The 18565-nt window shown below is 46.1% G+C and overlaps 1 protein-coding gene across 2 annotated transcripts in view; it reads left to right on the forward strand.

Moving 5' to 3' along the window:
- VWC2 (von Willebrand factor C domain containing 2) overlaps positions 1-18565 on the forward strand; it is a 115306-nt gene that overhangs the window by 60697 nt on the left and 36044 nt on the right. The window lies entirely within an intron of this gene.

Below are 18565 nucleotides of genomic sequence, written 5' to 3' on the forward strand. Positions count from 1 at the left end.
TTCTTCCACAACTTCTAATAGATATCCCATAAGGCTATCCATTGCCTCTTCCTTTAAATTTTCTTACTATAACCATAAGAAGTGGCGAATATGGGAATTCCAATAACATGCCTAGTCATGTAAATCCAGATTCAGATTATGGCCTAAACCTCTCTCTCTTATGGATGAGCTGCGTTTCTTAGGGCCTCATAACTCCGGGCACAGGAAGCCATCAGGCTGCAGATCAGAAACATCAGACCCCAGGCTCCACTGAGTGAAGGAGAGACACAGGTCTTGCAATTATTGAGCACACATTTGTGAAGGTTCCATTCCGGAGCCAGTTCTTATTCAGGAGATAAAGGGGCCTGTGATGAAGGAGCTTAGTCGGCAGTGGCCCAGCACAAACCCCTAACCCAGAAGAGTTTTCCTATTTTACTAAAAAAAAACCCACCAACCACCAAAAACCCAAAAATCTAAGGATCAGCCTTCAATGAATTATTTCAACAAGTGCAGGAAAGGTTTTTATCCATGATGCTTGCACTTCAGCTGCTTTGGTTGCCATCATGTGTTCCACAACCCCCAGAGAAGCAGCAGGGGGTCCTGAGCCTGAGTGGTGGGTGAGGCTTGTGCAATGCTCGGAGGAGGAAAGGTCTTGGAAACGTGGCAGCTGTGTCCCCGGGTCGGTCTCCTGGTGAGCTCCGGGGCTCGCCTAGATCCTCAGGACGGGTATCGCTAAGGAGCAACATGATGTTAGCAAACAAAGGAGTGCTTATTTTAGAAGCCGCCTCAAGTATTTTGGGGAAGAGCAATGGCAGGTAAACTCCCTGGGGTGCATCCGTCTTTCAGGACTGTGTCAAGGATGCCTGGATATCCAGATACACCCTGGGCTCATTTCAGGGACTCATGAGTGAAATATCTTCATTGATCCATGCCCGAGAGAAATTGTGTACATGTGTACACACACACACACGCACACACTATCTCCCTCTCCTTCCTGCCTGGATGCTGCCCTGTACCTCTCCTAGTGACAAGGTTCTGCGTCTGTGGCCCCAAAAATTCTTCCATAGCAAAGGAGGAAATGGACCCTGTCATTTTGATGTCACTTTTGTACTGGGAGGTGCTCTTGGGTTTCGTTTTGTTTAAATGTCAAGACCTTTTATCAGGAATTGTAATTTGGCTCTAAAGTATCTTGGAAGGTTGGTGTCTTGAGGTTTGGAATTTCTGTTTTTGAAGACTGACTTGTGTTTCGTGGGAATTCCTCTTGGCCCCAAAGATCCTGTGTTGCGTTAGCATCTGACCAGTTTCACACAGTTGCAGCGGTCACCTCTCTCAGATGTATGCACTCACCATTCTACACCTCATTCCTTTGTAGGTAGACCATTAAATGTCAGGGGTCTGTTATCTTACTAGTGTATTGATGGTTATAATCACAAGTCTTATTATGGAAGTTATTGATGGTATATGGAGATGTAAAAGTCTACCTAGAAATTATAGACTCTAAAAGCTGGGTAGAGGGCTAGAATTCACGCTCTGCATCACCAACTTTTGTAAAGGAGGAAACCAAGGCACAGACATGGGAGAGGATGGACTTGCCAGGTGAGGTGGCCTCTGGACTCCAGGTTCTTTGACCCCAAACTGACAAGGCCAGACTTCTCTCCCCTCTTCCACCCTCTCTCTCCATTCAGGGACTTGTATTTGCTGCTATTTCATGGCCTATTAACAAGTATAGATTTATATTCCTTAATGGGCGTACAACTGATTGAGTAACGTGGAAGAGAGGTGGCCCAGGGGACAATTTACAGGAAGGCTTTAGAAACACATCTGGAGTCAGCTGACTCCACTGGAGCAAAGCCCACCATGCCCATGGGCTTCTTACCTGGCGCCCTAGTAATTTAGCAAGACTTCCCAGATGTAACACTGCAGGGTTCTAAATTGCTTGAAAGGTGGAGAGGTTAGAATGACCGCCCTCAGAGGGCCCTGACTTCATCATCCACAGTGATGTAGAGACGCCTTGCACTCCCAGCCTGAGTGCCAGGACGCCCTGCACCCTCCACTCTGAGCCCCAGGAGGCATCTCTTCCTCTGGCCCAAACCCAGAAATCTTCATGGACTTTCCCCTTCGTCCAGTTAGTCCCACGCCTCGCCTTTTCTGTCTCCTCCATGTCTCTGCTCTCTCCTTTCTTCTCCACCTGTCAGGCCCTTATCACTTTGTCCTCCATCTCCTTTTGCCATTCACCAGCCACAGGGCTGCTGAGCCATCACCTAAGATGAGACATGACCGCATCCCTGCCCAGTGCTTGCCCTTCCTGATGCTGGGAAATCTCGGATGGATGGTCTCACGTGGGGGCTTCTCGCTCAAGCCCTTCTGTGCTCTGGCCTCCACCTTGTTGTTCCCCAGGGGGCATTCTGACGCCTGCAGAACAGCTGGGTTCTCCCTCACCTCTGTCTTTGCACCTGCCCTTCCCTGGGCTTGGAGTGCCTCTCCCTGCCTTCCTCATGTGGCCGTGGCCCTGCCGAATGCAGATGAAGCACTGTCTCCTAGAAAGCCTGGGAGTCTGGGACAGACGGCTCGATCCTTGGACCCTAATCACGCTGTGTTACTATTACTGACTTACTTCCTGCACTGAGCTGTGAGCTCCAGACAGACTTTTGTCTTGTATCCAGGGTGCCCAGAGGTGCTGACCAGAAGTCCCCCCCACTGCATCTCTGTCGAATTAACTCATAATTTCACAGCATAGGAAGGTGCACATTTCCCCATCTTGTGTATGGATGCGTATGTAAATTTCCCAAGCAGCATTTGACAGGCAGAAAAGTAGGTTTCTTAATCACGCTGACACCTTGGCAGTTTTGCCTGGATGAGGTAAAAATATTATGAAACAAATATCTGATTGTTTTTCTCCGAAGGAATAATTAGCATTTTGACAGATTGCATATGTGAATAATTCAGCGTGAGGCTGTGAATTTCCTACACGCAGAATTTAACTCTCTAGCTTGCAGGGAGCAGAAGGTCTGTGTTACAAATCTTGGATGTCTTTGAAAATGTTGGCTTATTATTTGCCAAGTGTTTCAAAAGAACAACAAGCCGTAGAGATGGCCTTTCTATAAGAATAGATGAATTTTAGAAGGGTCACTGCCAGGGGATAAGAATCTTCTGTGGGACACAATATTAAGAAACTAAAAGTTAGAGCATTTTCTAACCTAATGACTGATGAGGCTCTAAGTTCCATTTCTGATTAGTTATCAGCTACGTGAGCTCTGACAGGCTGTGTATTATCTGTCAGCCTCGGTTTTTCCTACTGAACTCGGCATCATGATGTTACCTGTGTTGTCGTGAGGCTCACACGGTGAGTGCACGTCTGAGCACAGACCTGGGCGGTGGTCCGTGAACGCCGGCCCTGTGCTCTCCCTGTGACCTGCGTGAAGAGCACACGCTTCACAATGCCGGTTTCATGATTATTAGTAATGATGACGCCAACAGATCAGCAGACGACTGCCGTTCACAAGAGAGCTTGAAACATCATTCCCAGGAGGGGGGCACTCACGCCATGGGCGGAGGCACCAGGGTCAGTCAGGGGGCCGAGGAATGAGGAGCTGTGGGCAACAGGCTTGATTCCGGCTCCCCGGGGAGGAACAGGCGTGGGACTGGCACTTTGAATCATTTCAGGGCTGGGGGCACAGGGCTGCCCCTAGTTGTCTGGAACCTGGCGCCGGGGGGATTAGGGCAGGGGGACAGTGGCCCCACAGAGGAGATGGGGGTAGCGGGGTGATCTCTGGATGGGTTAGTTTATATATGGAGAGCACTCTCAGGGGAGTTGTTTACTATGTTTAGGAATTAGCCAAGCCTGGGAGGGGCTGCCCTCCAGGGTCAAACCTCAGAACACAGGAGATAAAGACAGGCGGGTGGAGCCGGTCCCTCCTATGGGCCTCTTCCGGGACCCGGGTACCAGCCTGGACCAGCCCCTGGGGAGAAATCCCACAGGCGTCCGTTTGGTGCTGGATGCCCTGCCTCACACGTGGGGGCTGGAGGGGCTGGAAAGCGGGACCGGGCCTGCAGTTGTGCATCTTACGTACTCATCAGACCTGCAAGCGTCCTGGGGATGCGGCTGGCACCAACTAGCCTCCCATCCACGACCGGGACCCGCCCTTGAGAGTCACCGGAGGCCGCGCCCCCCTCGGGCCCTCCCCACTCCCCGCAGGCTCCCCTATCCCGGCACCGCCCCTGCATCCCTGGTCCAGGGACCCCCACCTGGTTGTGCTCTGTAGGACCCGGACGGGTCCCGGGACGGGTTGGCCATCTCAGGTCGCCCCCGCTGCGGACCTCCGGTACCCAGTGGCTGTGGGTCACATGCTGCTGATGGACTTGAAGGGCTTGGCTCTGCCCAGCACGTCAGGGAGATGATTTCATTCCATGTTAAACCAAACCTTTGTTTTTATTTTAAACTTGGGGGCGGAAGGGCTCAAGTCCATCCCCAGGGAGAACGGTATTTAGTGGTTGTTCCTGTTTCTGTGGCTTTTTGCTTTTCATCTAATTTTGGAGATGATGCGGGTGTTTGAGGGCGAAGAGCCTGGTCACCTGAAGTCACTGCGGGTTTGGGCCTCGTTCCTCTAGACCTACGTCTAGAGTGCGGGGGTGTCTCTGTCTTAATTAACTTCCTCCAGAGCCTGGGCCGGCACAGGCCTTGGGGACCTGGGCTTGTATCCCACTTGCCCTAAAGGACCCTCCTTTGTCCGGCAAACCCCCAAATGGAACGCGTGTTTGGGGGCGACCTGGACGGCGGCGCCATCTGGTGGCGGAATCCTTGAACTACAAGCGCAGACAACAGCCTGCTAAGGGTGACCCGCCGGTGACTCCCGAGACAGTGATGAAGAAGGTGGGCGCTGGGGCGTCATTCGGCTTCCATAAAATCCCATATTACTACACATCTCTTCTGATCCAACACCCTTTCCACTTCCTCCCCACACTGAAAACAACAGCAGTAACAAAGGACAGAAGAAAAAGCCACAGGAACGCAGCGTGGCCCAAACGGCGCTGCAGCCTCCACGGGGTTACAAGGCGGAGGGGCAGGCGTGGCGTCTCTGAGTGGGGACAGTCACCTGGAAGGCCGTGCTTGTGCCCTGGATCCCTGCAGAATCAGGGAGCAAGCCCAGGGAGGCGGGACCCCTCTGCCGGGGGGCGAGGCGGCGGAGCACACCTCCCGCCAGGAGGTGATGGCTGGGTGGGCAGCTAGTCGCCAGCACCCGCGTGGGGACGCCCACCTCGTCCTCCCCAGGGCCCGTTGGGATGCGCTTGAACCGACCTTGGTTGGCCTGGGTAGATGCCCGGGGCTGGTCTGCGCTCTGCCTGTTGGGAGAACATTGCGGCACCAGAACTCAGTCATCACTCCGGTGTCCGCGGTTGCAAGGATGCAGTGGGTAAACCAGGTGCTAACATTTCCTGATCACGGTAGCACCTGAACCCTGTGAGGAGGCTAAATGAGAGAATTTATATGCAGGGTTTGGGGGGATGTTTTTCTGGGGGACGGGGGTTGCCACGTGTGCAGCATGCAGGATCTTACTTCCCTGACCAGGGATCGAACCCGCACCCCCTGCAGTGGAAGTGTGGAGTCTTAACCACTGAACTGCCGGGGAAGTCCCTCTACAGGGCTTTTATGTACATTTATTTTTTTCTGCTTACCACTTATATTTCTAACATGCGACAAGCATTGTGCTAACTGCTCTAAGTAGGTCACATTTGTCACAGCACTGAGTGAGAGAGCTGTTGTCGTCCACACTGTCCACACTGTCGTCCACACTGTTGTCGTCCACACGTCCACACGTCTGAGTGCAGATGAGAAAGCTGAAGCTCAGAAAGGTTATTTGTCCAGCGAGTGGCACTAGTGACTGCCTGGCCCAGGGTCGAGGGAGGAAGTATTAGTTATTTTCCTAAGAGATGCGAGGCCAGGTACCGTGTCGTGTCTGTTTGGGAGAGAGGAGGAATTCTCAGCTTCTGCATTTTGAAATAGAAATGTCTGTATACCTCAGTAAAGCTGTGAGATTGTGTTGTGAAGAGCTTGCTCGCATCAAGTTCTTACTAGAGCAATGAGCATCCCTCATGGTCCCTAAAAGACACCGCTTTCTCTTTTGCATGTTATTGTCTTTGAAATTGGGACGTTTCACAGTCGGTGGTTGAAGAAGACCTTGGGTCACAGTTTCCTGACAGTCCAGTTTCTTTCTTAGTGATATTTCAGGATCCTTCTCATCACCCCTGACAGCTTAGATTAATTAGATGCTGCATCGCCAGTGGTTGGGTACATTGACTTGACAGGGACCCGGCCAGTGTTTCTGAACGAGAGTTCACCTTTCCCAGGAGGGGTTCCGAGGGAGGATGCCGGCTTGACTGGTCCAGGAGTGAAAAAGGATGGGAGTCCGGGGGGGGGAGGTGAGGATGGAAGGCCAGTCAGGACGGTGTGAGGGGAGAGAAGGGGGCCTGTGGGCTTTGGGGAGATCCTGTTCCTTTACATCAGGACAGGATTCATGCTCGGAGCTGGAGGAGAACAGGGCAGTTCTCCCAAACCATTTCTGGGGGCCTTGTGGTAGCAGATGGTGAGCAGTGAGTCAGCCAAAACTAGTCCCCTGGGGCCAGCTCAGTCCTTGGCCTCCGGGCAGGCCGACTCCCGGCTGGTGCCCAGGGATCTGGTGAGAGTGCCAGACCTGCGGCAAGAGGAGGCTGACGGTTTTCTCAAGTCACTGAAGGAACTAAGCCCTGAGGTTTAACCTGGCCTCCGATGTGTGCAGATGTATAAGGCTGCCTTTTGGGGCTGGTGCCCCTTCTGTGCCCACAAACGCCCCTTCTCAGAACCTTCTAGATCTTCCTCCCGAGGCCGCTGGGGTGGGGGGGGGGAGCACCCCTGTCATCTCAGGTCGGTCCCTGCCTGGCACGGCTGCTGTCCATGGTCTTGATTTCTTTGGTGAGAGACAAACTGATTATGAACAGACATCTCCCACCAGCCCGCCCCAGCCCAGCAGTAATGCTATCTGGCCCGCATACTGTGACTTGCAGTTTTTTTGACTTGCAGTTTTTGTTGTTGTTGTTGTTCTTTTTAGGAACAAAAGGAGAGTTTATTCATTCATTCATGCAGTTCATTCAACAAATATTCATTGCAAGCCTCCCACTCTAGACACAGGGGATAGATGGATAAAGGATGCAGATGAGTTCGCTGCTCTCCTGGATCTTATATTCAGAGAAGGGTATTTGCCAGTATGGGAAAGGCAGAAAGGAGATGGGAGATTAATAAACAAGTAACTAAGTAACAATGAAGTTATTCAAGTCCTTTGCCCATTTTAAAAAATCAGGTTGTTTGTCTTTTATAGTTGAATTATAGGAGTACTATAGATTCTGGATATTAAGCCATTATCTGATAGACGATTTGCAAATATTTTCTCCCATTCTGTGAGCTGTCTTTTCGCTGTCTTGATAAAATGTCCTTTGATGCACAAAAGTTTTTAATTTTGACGAAATCCAGCTTCTCTGGTTCTTTCTTCCGTTGCTTATGTTTTTGTGTTATATCTAAGAGTCCACTGACAAATTTATGTATACTGTGTGAGGTAAGGGTCCAACTTCATTGTTTTGCATGTGGTTGTCTACTTGTCCCAATGCCATTTGTTGTAGAGACTATTCTTTGCTATTGAATGGATTTGACATCCTTGTCAAAAATCAGTTAGCCAGGGCTTCCCTGGTGGCGCGGTGGTTGAGAGTCCGCCTGCCGATGCAGGGGACACGGATCCGTGCCCCGGGCTGGGAAGATCCCACATGCCACGGAGCGACTAGGCCCGTGAGCCATGGCCACTGAGCCTGCGCGTCCGGAGCCTGTGCTCCACAACGGGAGAGGCCACAACAGTGAGAGGCCCGCGTACGGCAAAAAAAAAAAAAAAAAAAAAAAAAAAATCAATTAGCCATAGATGTCTGGGTTTGTTTTTGTTTTTATGGCTGCATTGGGTTTTCATTGCTGCACACAGGCTTTCTCTAGTTGCGGCAAGTGGGTGCTACTCTTTGTTGCAGTGTGCAGGCTTCTCATTGTGGTGGCTTCTCTTGTTGTGGAGCATGGACTCTAGTTGCGCAGGCTTCAGTAGTTGTGGCACATGGGTTCAGCAGTTGTGGCTTGCGGGCTCTAGAGCACAGGCTCAGTAGTTGTGGTGCACTGGCTTTGTTGCTTCACGGCATGTGGGATCTTCTTGGACCAGGGCTCAAACCCATGTCCCCTGCATTGGCAGGCGGATACTTAACCACTGTGCCACCAGGGAAGTCCATGGGTTTATTTTTGGACTCTCAATTCTGTTCCATTGTTTTTTGTAGTCCACACTGTTTTGACTACTATAGCTTTGTATTAAGTTCTGAAATTGGGAAGTGTGTGTTTCTGACTTTTTTTTGTTTTTGAAGATTATTAGGCAAGCTGGGGCCCCTTGCAATTCCATAGGAATTTAAGGTTTGTCTCTCTATTTCTTTTTTTTTTTTTTAAAGCTGTTGGAATTTTCATAGAGATTGTGTTGAATCTGTAGGTTGTAGGTTCTTTTGGATAATGTTGCCATCTTAGCAATATTAAGTCTTCTAAGCCATGAACATGGGATTTTTCTCTATTGATTTGTATTCTCTTGAATTTCTTTCAGCAATGTTTTATAGTTTTCAGTGAACAAGTTTTTCATATCCTTGGTTAAATTTATTCCTAGATATTTTATCCTTTTAGATAAATGGAATTGCTAACTTACATTTTTTTCTTGTTCAGATTGTTTGCTGGTGTTTAGAAATACAACTGAATTTTGTGTTGATCTCATAACTTGCAACTTTGCTGAGTTCAATTATTAGCTCTAGTAGCGTTCTTGTGGATTCTTCAGGATTTCCTATGTTATCTGAGAACAGAGATAGGAAAAAAAAAAAAAAAAAACCCAGTCTCTGCAGACTGGCTCAGTCTGTGCTGGGGCCCTACTTCAGTCCATAGCTGGGCTTCTGCTGAGCATAGGGGTCAGCCTGCAATGAAAAGAATTTTTTCAGGAATTCCTGAAAGGACTTCAGGAAGTCCTTTCAGGAATTTTCTGAGCATGTATCTTGCCCTGGGCATGTGTGTGGTTTTCTAGAACCCCCTTGAGCATGCGCACTTTTGATTACCTTAACATGCCACATAAACTCTTCCCAGGTTCCTACTCCCTTGATCTAGGTGGCCTGTTGCCTGTCATGTTTTGATCCAGCAAAGGGGTCATCTGTTGACCCCGGTGGCTGCAGGTTGATTGTCCTTTACGGTGTCTGCTGCTTTTCTGCCCTCGTGGGTTCTGAGCTAGCAGAAGCAGGGACCTTGTGTGTCTCCTTCAGGTAGGCCCAGGCAACTTCAAACAGACACACACAGTAACGTGCAAATACAGTCAGCTCTGCTGCCCCGGGAACCAGGGGCTGAGTTCCCACCCAGGGAAGCTGAGCTGCAGTCTTCCGCACTGCAGCTGAGGTGGGGAGGGCAAGTTAAAACGCCACAGGGCTTTTCTTCCATTTGTACATTGCCTCTTTCTGGCTTCAGTATCCATTGGTTGCTGTAAACCTTTGAAAGTTGTCCACAGTTCCAGCAAAATTGGTTTTGACGGTTCCTGCTTGTTTTCCAACGTTTCTGTGGAGGAACGGAGTGTGGAGCTGCCCGGTCTGCCATCTTGCTGACACCACTCTCTATTTATTCTTAAAGGTCTTATTTTTTGTTTTAAACTATTGTAAGTGGGACATGTTTTATGTGGTGTTTTCTACCTGAATATCTTTTGTGTGTAGAAATGTAATTGATTTTGTAAGACTGTGGAGTTCAGGAAGAGGGGACCATGGGTGGTGATTCAGGAGCTGGACTCTGAAATCAGATTACCTTGGATCAGATCACGGATTCTCTCCCATCCATTTTGTAATCTTTGATAAGTTACTTAAAATTTTCAGCCCACAGTTTTCTCCGCTGAAAAATGGGAATAACTTGAGTACTGAGCAATTAGCTTTTGCTGCGTAACCGACCACCACCAAGTTCAGTGGCTCAGGTAAGACTTCTTTTCTGTAGCTCATGACTCTGTGGGTGGCGATGGCAGTGGGGCTTCTCTCCGCGTGTTCTTAAAGGTCTCTCCTTACCTCGTGGTCCACAGTAAAAATAGTCCCCTCTTCCTGAACTTCATATTCTTACAAAATCAGTGTACAACATCAATTATATTTCTACACACAAAGAAGTTTCAGTTAGAAAACATGACCGAAAGCATGTACCTTTAACAATTGTTTAAAACAAAAAACAGGACCTCTAAGAATGGTGGTCTCTCGGGAATTCCCTGGTGGTCCAGTGGTTAGGATTCTGCGCTTTCACTGCGGAGGGTCCGGGTTCAATCTCTGGTCTCAAAACTAAGATCCCAGTGGATCACGCAAGCCCCGTGGTGTGGCCAGAACAAAAGAATGTTGGCCCCTCCCCATCGGGGAGGCAGGTAGCCCAGGCTTCTTCACATGAGGGGCTCCGGGCTCTGCAAAGCAGCAGGAGAAGACAGCCTTCAACCTGCCTGTGCGTCACTTCCTACTGTCTCATTGTCCAAAGCAAGGCACAGGGTGAGCTGAGAACCAGATTGGTGGAGACCCTGAGACGTCGGCAGAGCAGGCAGTCCCGGCAGTGGTCCAGCCCCGTCCAGCCTCAGCACCAGTGACTCACCCTCCTCCAACACTCAAGCAACAAGCTCCTCCCGGCTCCTCGCAATTCTCATCCAGGACCACACTGGTCTCAGTGCCCAGGAATCCCCTACTGTGGGCAGCATCTCATTGTGTGCTGGGACACAATGTCCTTGTGACCATCAGTGCCTTCTGTCCAGCAGAGACCCTACGAGGCACTGCCTGAAGTCCTTCTTAGGTCTTCATAAAAGACCTTACAGGGTTTCCCTGGTGGCGCAGTGGTTGAGAGTCCGCCTGCCGATGCAGGGGACACGGGTTCGTGCCCCGGTCCAGAAAGATCCCACATGCCGCGGAGCGGCTGGGCCCGTGAGCCATGGCCGCTGAGCCTGCGCATCCGGAGCCTGTGCTCCGCAACGGGAGAGACCACAACAGTGAGAGGCCCGCGTATCGCAAAAAAAAAAAAAAAAAAAGACCTTACAGTCATTCCTTGATTTTTTTTTTTTTCCAAGGCCATTTCTTCCTTTGAGACTTTTCTACCAGTTGGGGATATTAGACATGTGAAACTTTTATTTTTCAAGTCCAGAAGGTTCTGGCTTCCCCATTTTTGCTCTAAATTCTTCTTGTAAGCCAAATAGTTCCTTCTTTGGCTCACCTCTTTCCTGTCAGGGGGACCAAGGAGGAAGAGGTGCATTTTTTCTCCGAGTCACTGCCAATGTCAGGGGTGCTAGTATTTCCTCATTTGTGAGCAGGAGGGGATAAAATATGAGTGGCTACTTCACGGGCTGGCCGTAAACACCACCTTGGCAGCTGGGGTTCTGTGCCAAGTGCAGCTCTGCCTTAGGACCTGCTGGCCCCTCTGTTGCTGGATTGGATCTGCATTTGCTTCCTTTCAACTTGGACATCCTGAGGCAGGAACAAGCCTTGGGTGGTTCCAGTGGACAGGGGCCAGGGAGGCATAGCCCCTTCCCCCTGAGGACAGAGAAATCCAGAAATCCTCCTCTTGGTAAGAGACCCCGAGTGAGCCTTTAGCCCAGAGCAAGGATCATCCAGAACGGAGACATCATTATCCTTATAACACAGGGGAGACAGATAGCTCATGAAATTTAAATGGCAGTACGCAGTGGTCCCGCAAATATCCTGGAGCATCTCTCTAGGGTCCAATGGATACAGAAGAGCGTGGGAAGAAAGCTTTTTCATTTTAGCGACTTCCTGTGAAGAGATTGAGCCTTACTTGTCCCACATCCTTTAACAATTCCACAGGGAAATTATATTGACCAAGATATCACTGAAATACATATTTAAAGAATTTTCACTCCTGGAGATTGCTGGAAAGGAAGAATTAGGAGAAAATGAGACAGGCTGAGTTCTCATTAACTTTTTTTGTGTCAAAATTTGCTGCTCAGCAGAGACAGGAGGGGTTGGGGGAGCACAGCCTGGTTTAAGAAAAGTGTCAGGAAAAGATGCACCACACTAAATAAAGCACACCTCACGTACTGACACTTACTACTCGTTTGTTAAAAATAAATGAATGTAAAGCATGGGGAACGCTATTCAATATTCTGTGATAAACCATCATGGAAAAGAATATGAAAAAGAACATACATATATGTATAACTGAATCACTTTGCTGTACAGCAGAAAGTAACACAACATTGAAAATCCACTCTACTTCAATAAACTAAATTTAAAAAAAATAAATGAATCGATGGACAGCTAAAGGCTCACAGAGGCCTGGGCTGTGCCCGAGCGACAGATAGCCTGAGGCACTCGCTTCTCTGAGCTCTGGCTCCTCTGAGCTCTGGGCTGAGGACGTAGGAGACTGGTCCTAAGGTACACCTATCAATCAACCATGAACTTGAGGCCATGGGGATGCTCCCAAGCCCCGTGTACAGAAGCAGGAAGATCAGAAGACCTGCCCAAGTGGATTCACGTGCCTACTGCCTACACCAGCATGGATTTTATGTCAGGAAAACTCCATCAAAGGGGAGAAGGACTCAGGTAATAATCCATTTCCCTTACAATAACTGTGTCCTTATCTTCTGAGGTAACGTTCGTGGATTCTCTAGAGCTTAGGGAACGATTAGGTTTAATTAGTAGGAGACGTGTACTCTCTGTTTTAAAGTGAACACCAGGTTTGATCCTCTTTTGCCAAATTAATTTTGTATACATTTCAAAATGTCCGTTGGTGGTTTATTTCCTTGATCACAAATCAGCTGATGCCAACACTTTCTTAGTGTTTGTGAGATGACGTGCCTCTAATTCAGGGCCACTGTGTCTACTTGTGTTTATAAGTAGCTTATGTTTATATTTTATAAAACATCAGAATCACCTAGTAGAGAAAATGCCTACACACGTTGCCACACGTGGATGACCGTACACCTATGAGCAATTTTTCTAAGCGTTTACATGCATCATTTAAATAATCTCACGTAGGGAGGTAGAGAAAGGCGTTATATGGAAGGAAGTTTTCTTGTCTCGAATTTATGTAGGGTTTTCAGGAATATAATTTCCAGAAGAATAAGCTACAAATTAGGAAAATGTCAGTTGTTTATCTTTCTGAATGACAAGGAATTTTTGAAAACCCTACAAGTGAGGGATCCTTTACTCTTTCATTCATATTTCATTCATATTTCATTCATGGAATGCTAGGTGCTGAAATGCTGCAGTAAGTTGTGGGTGTAATCTAGAAGTTTAGGAAAAGAGGCGACATTGACCATAATTCCACGTTATAATCGCTGTAAATTAAGCATTTGTGAATAACACAGTGGATGGAGGACTTATGCCACCAAGGGCCTCAGGGAGGCATGGTCGAGGGGTCTGAAAGGCTATGTTCACCTGTCCGGGTAGAGAAGGCGGGAGAAAGTATTCCAGATAGGTGAAAGATTTTGAAAATTAAGGCCTACACTAGGGTAGGAAAATTCCAGATAGGAAAAGAGAATGGTCTCAGATACTATAAATTAGGTGCTACAATCTCTGTGTTGTGGTTATTTCTAAGTTTTAAATAGGTTAGATTTTTATATCGATCCTTTTGCAAAATTTTAAATCCTTATTTTGATATCTTTTGGTCAAAGGAGTTAAAATAAAAGATAGTCTTTAAAAAGGATATGTTCTTCCCCACAATGGTTAAAATTAAGAAGCCTGCTGATAGAAAGTGATAGCAAGGATGTAAAGCGGCTGGAGTGCTCTCTCTCTACTTTTAAAATTTTTTAAATTTAAATATAGTTGATTTACATTGTTATGTTAATTTCTACTGTATAGCAAAGTGATTCAGTTATACATATGTATATCTATTCTTTTTCATATTCTTTTCCATAATGGTTTATCATAGGATATTGAATATAGGTGCCTATGCTATACAGTAGGACCTTGTTTTTATCCATTCTCTATATAATAGTTTGCATCTGCTAATCCCAAACTCCCAATCCTTCCCTCCCTCCTGTCCCCTCCCCTTTGGCACCATGAGTTTGATCTCTGTGTCTGTGAGTCTGTTTCCGGTTCATTTGTGTCATATTTTAGATTCCACATATGAGTGATATCATATGATATTTCTCTTTCTGTCTGACTTACTTCACTTAGCAAGATAATCTCTAGGTCCATCCATGTTGCTGCAAATGGCATTTTATTCTTTTTAATGGCTGAGTAATATTCCATTGTATATATACATACCACTTCTTTATCCATTCATCTGTCAATGGACATTTAGGTTGCTTCCATGTCTCGGCTATTGTAAATAGTACTGCAGTGAACATTGGGGTGCATGTATCTTTTTGGATTAGAGTTTCGTCTGGATATATGCCCAGGAGTGGGATTGCTGGATCATATGGAAGCTTTATTTTAGCTTTTTGAGGAACCTCCATACTGTTTTCTGTAGTGGCTGCACCAGTTTACATTCCCACAAAGAATGTGGGAGGGTTGCCTTTTCTGCACACCCTCTCCAGCATTTATTTGTAGACTCTTTGACGATGGCCATTCTGACTGGTGTGATGTGGTACTTCATTGTAGTTTTGGATTGCATTTCGCTAGTAATTAGTGATTTGAGCATCTTTTCATGTGCCTGTTGGCCATACGTATGTCTACTTTCAAGAAATGTCTATTTAGACACATATTTTGATTGGGTTCTTTTTTGTTGCTGTTGATAAGCTGTATGAGCTGTTTGTATTTATTAGAGATTAAGACCTTGTCAGTTGTATCATTTGCAAATATTTTCTCCCAGTCGGTAGGTCGTGTTTTCGTTTTGTTTATGGTTTCCTTTGCTGTGCAAAAGCTTGTAAGTTTGACTAGGTCCCATTTGTTTATTTTTGCTTTTATTTCTATTGCCTTCGGAGACTGACTAAGAAAACATTGGTATGATTTATGTCAGAGAATGTTTGGCCTATGTTCTTTTCTAGGAGTTTTATGGTGTCATGTCTCCTGTTTAAGTTTTTAATGTATTTTGAGTTTATTTTTGTGTATGGTGTGAGGAAATGTTCTAATTTCATTGATTTACATGTAGCTGTCCATTTTTCCCAGCACCACTTGCTGTAGAGACTGTCTTTTCTCTACTGTATATTCTTGCCTCCTTTGTCAAAGATTAGTTGACCGTAGGTGTGTGGGTTTATATCTGGGCTCTCTGTTTTGTTCCACTGATCCATGTGTCCATTTTTGTGCCAATACCATACTGTTTTGATTAGTGTAGAAAAGCAGCTGGCGCTCTCCTAACCTGACGGGGCAAACTTAACCCCATGCCTCCCCATGCACACAGTTCTCCTCCTAGATACACACCCAAGAGAAACAGTGCACGTGTCACCAAAAGATGTTCATAAAAGTGTACACGTCTGCTTTAGTCAGAATAGCCCCAAACTGGAAATAGCCTCAGCGCCCATCAAGAGGAGAATGGGTTAAAAACTCGCACATTCACACAGTAGAGAACCACTCAGCTATCAAAAGGAATCAACTACTTCTTATACGCAAGACAGGGGTTGAGTCTCAAAAATAGTATGCTGAATAAAAGGAGCCTTAACAAAAGAGTACGTAATCTATGATTCTATTTATTTGAAGTTCAAGAACAAGATAACTAACGGATGGTGAGAGAATAGAGGATAGTGCCATAGCAGTGAGGGGCATTAGGGAACTTTTGGGGGACATAGAAAACCTTGCATATGATGACCAGGGTGGTAGCTTCACAAGTATGTACATGTGTAAATATTCATGAACCTGTAACATTTGTATATTCTACTATAGAGAAAACTAAAAATTGTAAAAGATGAGTAAATGATAGTGGTGACAGTTACTTAAGTACTAAAGGATAGGGCGTGTCTTAAGGGTTGAGATTTTCACACCTGCACAGGTGAGCTGAGGCTGCAGCTCCCATGTGCATCTAGAAGGTCAGAGTAGCTTCCCCTTTCAGAACAAGAGCTGGGAAACCATGACAGTACTATGAGTAAATAACAGAAAATTTCCCCCCATCAGTGTAGACTGGTGAAAATGCATTATGCATAATAAGTCATGATTGGGTAAGAGTCACCCTTAAGGCAGGAAGTTAGAACAACTTCTTTTCATAATGACCTTTATGGGGGAAACTTAATTCAAGAAACTATCAAAAAACTGATTAATAACAGGTGAACTCCCTAGTACGAGGGCAAAGTGACCATGAAACTGCTCCAAGATATAAGTTGGGCTTTTTTAGAAGAAAACTCCTTTTTAATATGAATTTTTATCAAAAATGATAAAACCTACTAAAAAAATACAAAGCCGTGAAAAATAAACTACAGAACCAACAAATTGGAGATTTGCCCCTAAGGATGTCGAGAGAATGGAACATTCCAAAATGGACATGAAAAAAGTATTTTTAAAATAAAGTGATCAGGAAATACAATATCAATTTATAGCAAGATTTGAGTAGTAGGACTTCTCTGGTGGCGCAATGGTTAAGACTCTGTACTCCCAATGCAGGGGGCCTGGGTTTGATCCCTGGTCAGGGAACTAGATCCCGCATGCATGTTGTAACCAAGAGTTCACATGCCACAACTAAGGAGCCCGTGAGCCACAACTAAGGAGCCCACCTGCTGCAACTAAGGCCTCGCACAACCAAATACATAAGTAAAAGAGTAGTAAAAATAAAAGTGAGTGGTGGTATCTATTGCTGGTACCTTAATGAGACTTCTTACTGCCTTCAGGGTAAATAGGAGAGTGTGGTTGCCTAGAACTGAAACTTCGTACCTTTCAACCCAACAGTTCAACCCCTGGGACCACCATGCAGTGAAAACTCCAGCATGTGGAGGTCTGTGCCGTGGGATTATTATTATTATTATTATTATTATTATTATTATTATTATGGCATTGCTTGTAATCAGAGAAAATAAGGAATTATGGTGAATGCTCACCTGTAATGGAAAGACTGAAAGAAATATGGTGCATACCTTCATGAGCTAATATAGAGTGATTAAAAGAGATGACAGTGATAGATGAGTTACTTGGTGGAGTTTCCATGATGTGATTTTAGGTAGAAAAATGAGAGAGAGAAACATTGTTTTTCCTAAGAGAGGCATTGCACAAAACAAAACTGAAACCTCTAGGGACTTCCCTGGTGTTCCAGTGGTTAGTGCTTCCACTGCAGGGGGCACAGGTTTGATCTCTGGTAGGAGAAATAAGATCCTGCATGCCGTGCGGCATGGACAAAACCAAACCAAAACAAAAAAAACCCTCTATATGTTTTTATTCATTTTGTTCCTATATGATGTGAGAATGGACGGTTATGGAAGGAAACACATTAGGGTGATAAGTTGGTTTCTGCAAATGCGAGGCAGGGGATTTAGATTAGGTAAGGGGGAAAAATGGAAACAAATCAATGGTTTCTTCCAAAAAAGTACAGACCACAGAAAGTAGAATGCATTTTATAATCAGGCTTAAGGGAAATTACACCCCCAAACACACATATACGTACATATATACATAGACAGAGACAGAGAGAGAGGGGGAAAAGGAGGGAGGAAAGAAGGAGACAAGAAAGAATAAGACAATGTGTAGGAGAAATTAATTAAACAAAACTAAAACTAATGAAAGAATAACACATGTCTAAAGAACAGCAGACTATGAAACAGAAAAGGTAGTTGAGATATAGAAAGAAGTAAAAAAAAAAAAAGGCTACAAGTGAAATATATGGTCATTGAAAGTAAAACTCCAATTGCCCAGTGACAAGTGCCTCCCTTAGTGAAGGGGGAGGGGTGGGCTGAGGCAGAGGGGCAACTGATGAAGGAGTTTTGAGAAGTGCTTACAGATGGGAGGTCTTCACTTCACAGGGGCCACCACGTGTCCGGTTAGGACACCCAGCTGCATCCCAGCGATGCTGCAGCAGAAGAAATTCCTGAAAAGCCCCAGAGAGAAAGTGCAGGTCCCTATAAAACACCAACCATCGAGTGACATCATCTTGCCCTCAACAGTAATGGACGTGAACAGGCAACACACATTTTAAATTTTTGAAAGTGCGGTGAGGAAAGAATTGTAAACTAAAATTCGTTAGTGATTAAAACTCTCTTTTGAGAATAAGACCGAAGTGAAGGCATTTTTACATTTAAAAGAACCAAGACCGTGTGATCCCCTCAGATTACAGCTGAAAGATGTAGAGAAGAGGTACCTCAGCCAGAAAAGCATCTGCAGGAAGGAAAGATTCGCAGGAACATCCCAAAAGAAAAAGATTTACAAAATGGTGATTTTTAAGAGCCAGGAGTGGGGATATTGCAGTATAGAGACTTCCTAGCTCAGCCCATCCCAACCCGGGGTCCCTGCTGGAACCCAGAGGAAGAAAGGCCCATAAGGGCTGCTGCCGGCAGCGATCTGATCCCTGGTGCTCAGAGAGTCTCATCCTGTATGAAAACACCAATCCCAGGTGGTTTAGGACTCCACATGTGAAAAATAGTCATTCAGTCTATGAGAATCTGTAGCATAAGGGGTGGTGGAATTTTTCTCAATCAAGATA

The sequence above is a fragment of the Stenella coeruleoalba genome, assembly GCF_951394435.1.
Source record: "Stenella coeruleoalba genome assembly, chromosome: 9".
Taxonomy (NCBI): domain Eukaryota; kingdom Metazoa; phylum Chordata; class Mammalia; order Artiodactyla; family Delphinidae; genus Stenella; species Stenella coeruleoalba.